The following is a 7,081-nucleotide window of genomic DNA, read 5'->3' on the forward strand; positions in this document are numbered from 1 at the left end:
TATATCCAGAATAACCATCTAAGAAGCAGTAGAAACCTTGACCAGCCAACCGTTCCAAAATTTGATCTATGAAAGGTAGAGGGAAATGGTCCTTCCTAGTCATTGAATTAAGTTTTCTGTAGTCAATGCACACGCGCCAACCCATGGTTGTGCGTGTTTGTATCAATTCTCCTTCCGTATTTTCAACCACAGTGATACCTGATTTCTTGGGTACCACTTGTGTCGGACTCACCCACTTACTATCAGAAATTGGGTAAATGATTCCGGCATCTAATAATTTCACAACTTCTTTCTTGACTACCTCCTTAATGTTAGGATTGAGTCTTCTTTGCATTTCTCGGGTGGGCTTTGCATCATCTTCGAGGTGGATTCGATGCATGCATATGGAGGGGTCAACCCCTTTCAAATCGGCTACAGACCATCCTATGGCATGTTTATTCTCTTCTAGTACCCTTAAAAGTTTATCCTCCTGTTCAGTAGATAAGTTGGCCGTGATGATTACAGGGAGGGTATCTTCTGGTCCTAGAAAGGCATACTTAAGAGTTGTCGGAAGTGGCTTTAACTCAAGTTTAGGTGGAGAATCAATGAAAGGACAAAGTGGTGCGCTAGCAATAGGGGGAAGAGGTTCAGGTCGGATCTTCCAAGGAAGGGAACTCATGGGAGATTGATTGTTGAGTAAGATGTTGACTTCTTCTATGGCCTTGTCTAAGTCAAAGTTATCAATGTCAAAATAGGCCAAGCATGCCTCTAGGGGGTCATCTGCTAAGATATAGCGAAGGGCTTCCTCTACAAGATCATCCATTTCATCAATTAGGCAACACCCGTCTTCCCTCACATGTTGGTCAGCGGCATGAAACACATTCAACTTAATTTTCATGTTTCCAAATAATATATCCATTGCCCCAGTTCTACAGTTGATACATTCATTGGCTGTAGCTAAAAAGGTACGACCAAGAATCACAGGGATTTGTTTTTTAAGGTTGGGCACATGTTCCATGTCAAGGATAATAAAATCTACTGGAAAATAGAATTTGTCTACCTTGATAAGAACATCTTCAATCATCCTCCTTGGCATCTTCACCGATCGATCAGCCAATTATAAAGATACCGAGGTAGGTTTCAATTCACCCAACCCAAATTTTTCATAGACTGAATAGGGTAGAAGATTCACACTTGCCCCTAGATCTAAAAGTGCTCGATCAATGAAGTTATCTCCTATGACACAGGAAATAGTGGGAGCGCCAGGATCTTTGAATTTTGGAGGGGTGTTGTGTTGGAGAATGGAACTTACCTGCTCAGTTAGGAGGACCTTTTTAGGCACATGTGTTCTAGATTTTCGCTTTTGGGTGCAAAGGTCTTTGAGAAATTTGGCATAGGAGGGAACTTGTTTGATGGTATCAAGGAGTGGGAGGTTGATTTTAACTTGTTTGAAGACCTCCATCATCTCTTCTAATGAAGTTTCCTTCTTGCCAAAGGGAGAGGGTGCATTAAGTGCTTCAGGGAATGGAGCCTTTGGAATGTGGGCTGTGGCAGATGGTGGACTAGCTGAAGAAGGTTTTGGGTTTTCATGTGATACATTCCTCTCCTCTTCTTCACCTTTCTTATTGTTATCCTCCCCAATCTTATTATCTATTATACGTTCACTCCTTAGGGTAGTCAAAGCATTGGCTTGCTCATGATGTATTCGAGTTTCTTAAGCCACGTATTGTCCCCTAGGATTACTCATTGGTTGACTTGGAAGCTTACCTTCCTCTCGCTTGTTTAATGCATTGGCTAGTTGACCCATTTGGGATTCTAGCTTAGCAATTGATTGCGTGTGAGAGTGTAATAATTGTGTGTTTGCCTCCAAACCTTGAAGGGCAGTCAACACTTTCTCCTCAAAGGCTGTATTTCTTTGGGTTGGAGGAGGAAGGTGTTGAAATTGAGTTGAGGGACGATAGAGATGAAAATTCTGAGGGTTTTGAAAATTTTGGCAGTAGGGTTGGGTATTATTCGAAGCTTGCTGCCTCCAAGAAAAATTTGAATGATTCCGCCATCCCGGGTTATATGTATTGGAAAATGGGTCATTACCTGGTCTGGGCTGTGTTTGGGCAGCATTGATGTGTTCTTGCACGAGTTCGGAGAATTGGGGTGCTGAGGGGCACTCATGAATAGGATGCGATGAGCTAGAACAGATAGCACACACTTATGCTTGGGAAGAGCTAACGACATGTCCTCCTATCATCAGTTGGTCAATCTTATGGGACAATGCATCTACCTTGCTAGACAGGTCCATAGAATGACTTATTTCACAAATGGTTCCTTTTTTTTGAGAACTCGGGGGTGCTTGACGAGAACAGGAAGCATGGTGAAGGGAATTTTCATTAAGATTTTCAAATAATTGCCATGCTTCATGCTCATTTTGAAGCATAAAAGTTCCCCCGCATGCAGCATCGATCATCTGACGGTTTCGTTCAGTCAATCCGTCATAGAAACATTGCACTAGCTGCCACTTAGGTATTTGATGATGAGGGCATTTACGGATTAGGTCCCAAAATCTCTCCCAAGTTTCATGAAATTCTTCTCCCTCAGTTTGGGAGAAGCTTGTAATGGCACGTCTAAACTGGTTCGTTCTTCTTATGGAAAAGTATTTTTTAAGAAATTCTTGTTGCATTTGATCCCATGAACGAATCGAGTTAGCTTCTAAAGAATTCAGCTATTGTTTGGCTCTATCTTTAAGGAAGAAAGGGAATAATCTAAGTTTCAGAGCATCATCAGTGAAGTTCTGAATCTTGACAGTGGTGCAAATCTCAAGGAATTCATCTAGGTGTTTATATGGTTCTTCGTTGGTGAGCCCATAAAAAGATGGGAGCATTTGGATCACACTAGACTTTATTTCGTATTGTACAACTGCTACTTCAGGTAATCGAATGCAAGATGGGGAAGTGTAAATGGTGGGAGTAAAGTACTCCCTCAGGAGTTTGGGTTGTTCTTCAGCCATCTCAAGAGGTGGGGATGATTCTATGTTCTGATCTCAGCTCGAATATTTCTAAGGGTCCGTTCTATTTCAGGGTCAAAAGATAATAGGTCACGTACTCTAGAATGACTCCCTTGCATACACTAGTACTTGATCAATCAAGCATGCAATAAAAGAAAAACATATAAATCCTTGTATTTGTCCTAAAATCACTAGACAGCTCCTAACTGGTTTGAAGAGGGCACCTAAGCCTCCAATCCGGTCTAATGAACCGAGTTGACCAGGTAAGCTCCTAGGTAAGTGCATGATGCATTCGCAAAGGTCCCACTTAAAACCCAGTTACCTCAAACAGATGAACTGTCTCCCTTATAGGGACAAAGCTTGCCTAGACATCAACTAAGCCACAGAGCGAAATTGGTGCAACTTTCGGTGATCTTTGTCCTATTGAGCTCGAATGTCCCTAGGAGCCAACGTCTAGTTGATTTTAATTAAAATGAAACTATGTGAGATTGAGTTCACCTAAGTTGGGCAAGAATCCGGTGATGAAATTCGGCTCTTATCTTGTTGGGGTGACTGCCCTTACTATGTGCGGATTAATTTGTGTATGTGTTTCAAGCATGCATTCACACTTTTGCTGAAATTAAAATCAAACAATCACCACAAAATTTCAAGCTAATAATTAATTTAAATAAGAAAGGTTTAGAGGTTACCAAAGGAAATTTTCCCAGCAATTTAATTTTTTTTTTTAGGCAAACCTCTACAGCATTCCTTTTCCAGCAATTCTCTTTTTGATCATCCCAGATTTTTTCTTCGATTCCTGATCAAATAAGATCAAAAGAAAAATTAAAAAAAAAATTAGTAGAAGAGAAAAAAGAGATAAGAAAAGTAACAATAATAGAAAATATTTTTTTTTATTTTATTTTAGATATATATATGTTTTTGTTTTAAAGTTTTTTTTTAATTAATTAATTTTTTTTTTAATGATAGGAAAAATAACTATGCTAGCAATCCCCGGCAAAGGCGCCAAAAATTGATCGGTTCTTTCAATTTTTAAAATAAACCACGCAATAGCACGTATCCTGCAGGATAGTGATTACGGATGTCGGTCCACAGGAATTGAAGAATAAGTTATTTTTCTTTTAAAAATAAATCAAAAAGAAGAATTTGCTAACTCGAATTAACTAAATTAAACTATGAGTACAGATTAGAATTTATCAAAGTAAATGGATCTAGGGTTTGGAGTCCACCGCATAGCATTGCATCAGGGTTTATGTTCTTAATTTTTTTATCTTTTGGAGAGGCATGCAAATTGGCTACAAGCCTTTTAAAATGAAAGCATAAAGAGTTTTAGGAAGATCCATCTTAGGTATAGCATGAAGTGTCTACCTAATTATACTAACCTAGAGTGCAGAACACCTCATCTTCCTATGCATAGATCATCTTAGACTACTTCAGCAAACATGAATCGTAAAAAGCATGCTCAAAGTTTAAACATCATAAAAAAAATTTTCATTGATGATAAGAATTTAAACAAGCTCCAAAATAATAAAAAAAATAAGAACTACAATGCCCTGATACATTGCTAGGGCTTCATCCAGCCCTAGATTAGACGTTTAGCCGAGTATGGCTTCCGGACGACCTCCCATCTTCAAATGAAAGCCTTCACCTTCCATTATTCCCAAAATATCACAAAATATTCTCTTTCCCCCTCCTTTTCTTTTCTTTTCTTCTCTCCCGAACAGAGCCTCCTCCTCTGTTCTTCAAACCGTCGCCTCCCCCTTGCCACCGAACTCCCCCCTGCTTTTATAGTCATCCAGTGTGCTCATTCGGGAAGGGAGAAGAGATCACGGGCGACTGATTCCGGGGCGTGATGCTGGAGGGCAGCTCGTGGACGAAAATGGCGAATGGCTGGATCTCGGGAGGAAAGCATGATCCGTGGAGCGCCGGGTTGAATGCAGATGGCCAGATCAATGGAGCTGGCCGCTAGATCGATGGGAGGTTGACGTGCAGACGAGATAAGGTGAGATGGCCGTGGGATCGACGGAAGGAGCTGGACGAGCCGATCACGGACGGCTGGGCAGACGATGATCGCGGAGAAGGCTGAATCACAGAGATTTGATGGCGGAGGAGCTGGGAAGAGAGGCTGCACCGGCTGATGGCAGAGAAACAGGATGCTGCGGGGGGGGAGCGGAAGAAGAAAGTGATCGGATCCATGGCGTGATACGCTGGGATGCGATACTGTCTCGGATGCTCGGAATGGCAGCCGTGCGGAGGCGCTGGTCACGGCACGGAGATGGAAATCCGGAAGAGGAGATGCCGCACGTGGTTGATGGCGGAGGAGTTGGGAATCCGGAAGAGGAGATGGCATGAACGCGATGGGCACGACGCGGGATCGATGGGAGGAAGGTGGACGGCCCTGATGCAAGGAGGGAGGAAGAAGATAAACAGTGGCTTATATATATTATATATATATATATTTTGTAACACTGTTCATATGAACAGTGTTTTTCACGGAACACTGTTCATATGAGCAGTGTTACCTCGGAATACTGTTCACCTGAACAGTGATTCCAGTACTTTTTGGGAAAAATTATTTTTCTTGCTTTATTTTGACGTGAAAATGGGCATATATGAATTTAAAACAAGGATCTCCTCTATTTTGCTTAGTTTGGAAACGTGATGCGGAGACGGGAGTTTCTGAACCGTTGGATTGCTTGGATAGTGGTTGCGGGAAAGGAATAGGATTGGTTTGGGAATTGGCTTTGGATTTGAGGTAGGTTATGATCTTTAATTTGCTTGAACTTGGTCTCGAGCCCATTGTTATTTAAATTCAATTCTTGCTAAACTGCTTCAGACCGGACTCGACAAAACTAAAAATAGGACCGTGACTTACCATATTTTAAATTTATTTCAATGATCATTCAATTTCATGGTAAAATACGTATTTATTAGTTTAAGAACATTGACAAGTGCTATGGAAAGATAGCTAAATTATGAATTATTAAGCACTTATCACAGCATAAAAAAAAAATCTTAAAAGAAAAACTCTCCACAAAAATAAAACTCTCTAAAATTAAAACTTAAAACAAACCTCTGAACATAAGACTTTCAATTAAAACTCAAACTAAAAAAAAAAACATTGCTCTCATAAAACTCAAACCAAAACAAATAAAATACTCTCTCTTTTTTTTTCTTTTCTTTTCTTCCCCAAAACAGAGCTCCTCCTCTGTTTTTCTTTTGAACAGAGCTTTCTTCTCTTCCAAACCAAACTCTCCCCCTCTTCCCTGTTCTTTGGCCCACAACCGAGCACACCCTCTGCTCCTCCTCCCCTCTTTTTATAGCCCATTGGAGACACGTTGAAGACGCTGGGAAGCAACGGTGATCGCGGAGCGATGGCGGAGAGCTGGGATTTTCACCGCATGAAGAATGCGGTCGCTGGGATTCCGGGAGGTGGATCCGTGGATGATGATCGCGGACGGGAGAAGAGGCATCCCGACTAGCTGCGTGATCCTTGGCGTGATGCAGAAGAGGATGATGCGGGAGGCTGTGATCCCGGGAGGAAGGGCGTTGCGGAATCTTTGCTGGGAGGAGGCGATGATCCGTGGAGCTCGGACGCGACGTCAGAGGCTGGGATTCCGAGAGGAGAATCAAGAGCGGCTGGGATCGGAGGACGTGGATCCGTGGGGACCGTTGCCCCTCCTTCTGACGCGGAAGAGGTGGATGCAGAGGTGGGATGAGATGCGGTGGGGACGCGCTGAAGATGCGTCTGGGCTGATCGCGAGATCCCTGGGACATCGCTGATGGCGTGGAGGATTGGGACGCGGTTGGGACGCGCTGGAATGGAAGGAAATTTGGGACATGGGCATTGCTGTCACGCTGAAGAAGAAGATCACGGAAGAGCTGGGATGCTGCTTCATGGATTTCCTCTTTGGACCATGGGAGCGCCGGCTGTGAATTGGCTGCTAGGAGGCAGGCGTGGATCCAGGGGGAAAGATGCAGACGTGGATGCTTCGTGGGGACCGTTGCTCCTCTTTCATTTTCGCACAGGATGAGATGGGAAGAAGGCTAATCTGGAAGAGGGCTGTGCGATGCAAGGAGATTGCAGAGTCTTTGGATGCAGGGCTG

General features: G+C 42.8%; 1 non-coding gene across 1 annotated transcript; it reads left to right on the forward strand.

Moving 5' to 3' along the window:
• The first annotated feature begins 2,498 nt into the window (after positions 1 to 2,498).
• LOC120106916 lies at positions 2,499 to 2,604 on the forward strand. Its single transcript, XR_005508900.1, has one exon. It is a non-coding gene; the product is annotated as a small nucleolar RNA R71 (small nucleolar RNA).
• The last annotated feature ends 4,477 nt before the right edge of the window (positions 2,605 to 7,081 follow it).

The sequence above is a fragment of the Phoenix dactylifera genome, unplaced genomic scaffold (genome assembly GCF_009389715.1).
Source record: "Phoenix dactylifera cultivar Barhee BC4 unplaced genomic scaffold, palm_55x_up_171113_PBpolish2nd_filt_p 000687F, whole genome shotgun sequence".
NCBI classification, from domain to species: Eukaryota; Viridiplantae; Streptophyta; class Magnoliopsida; order Arecales; family Arecaceae; genus Phoenix; species Phoenix dactylifera.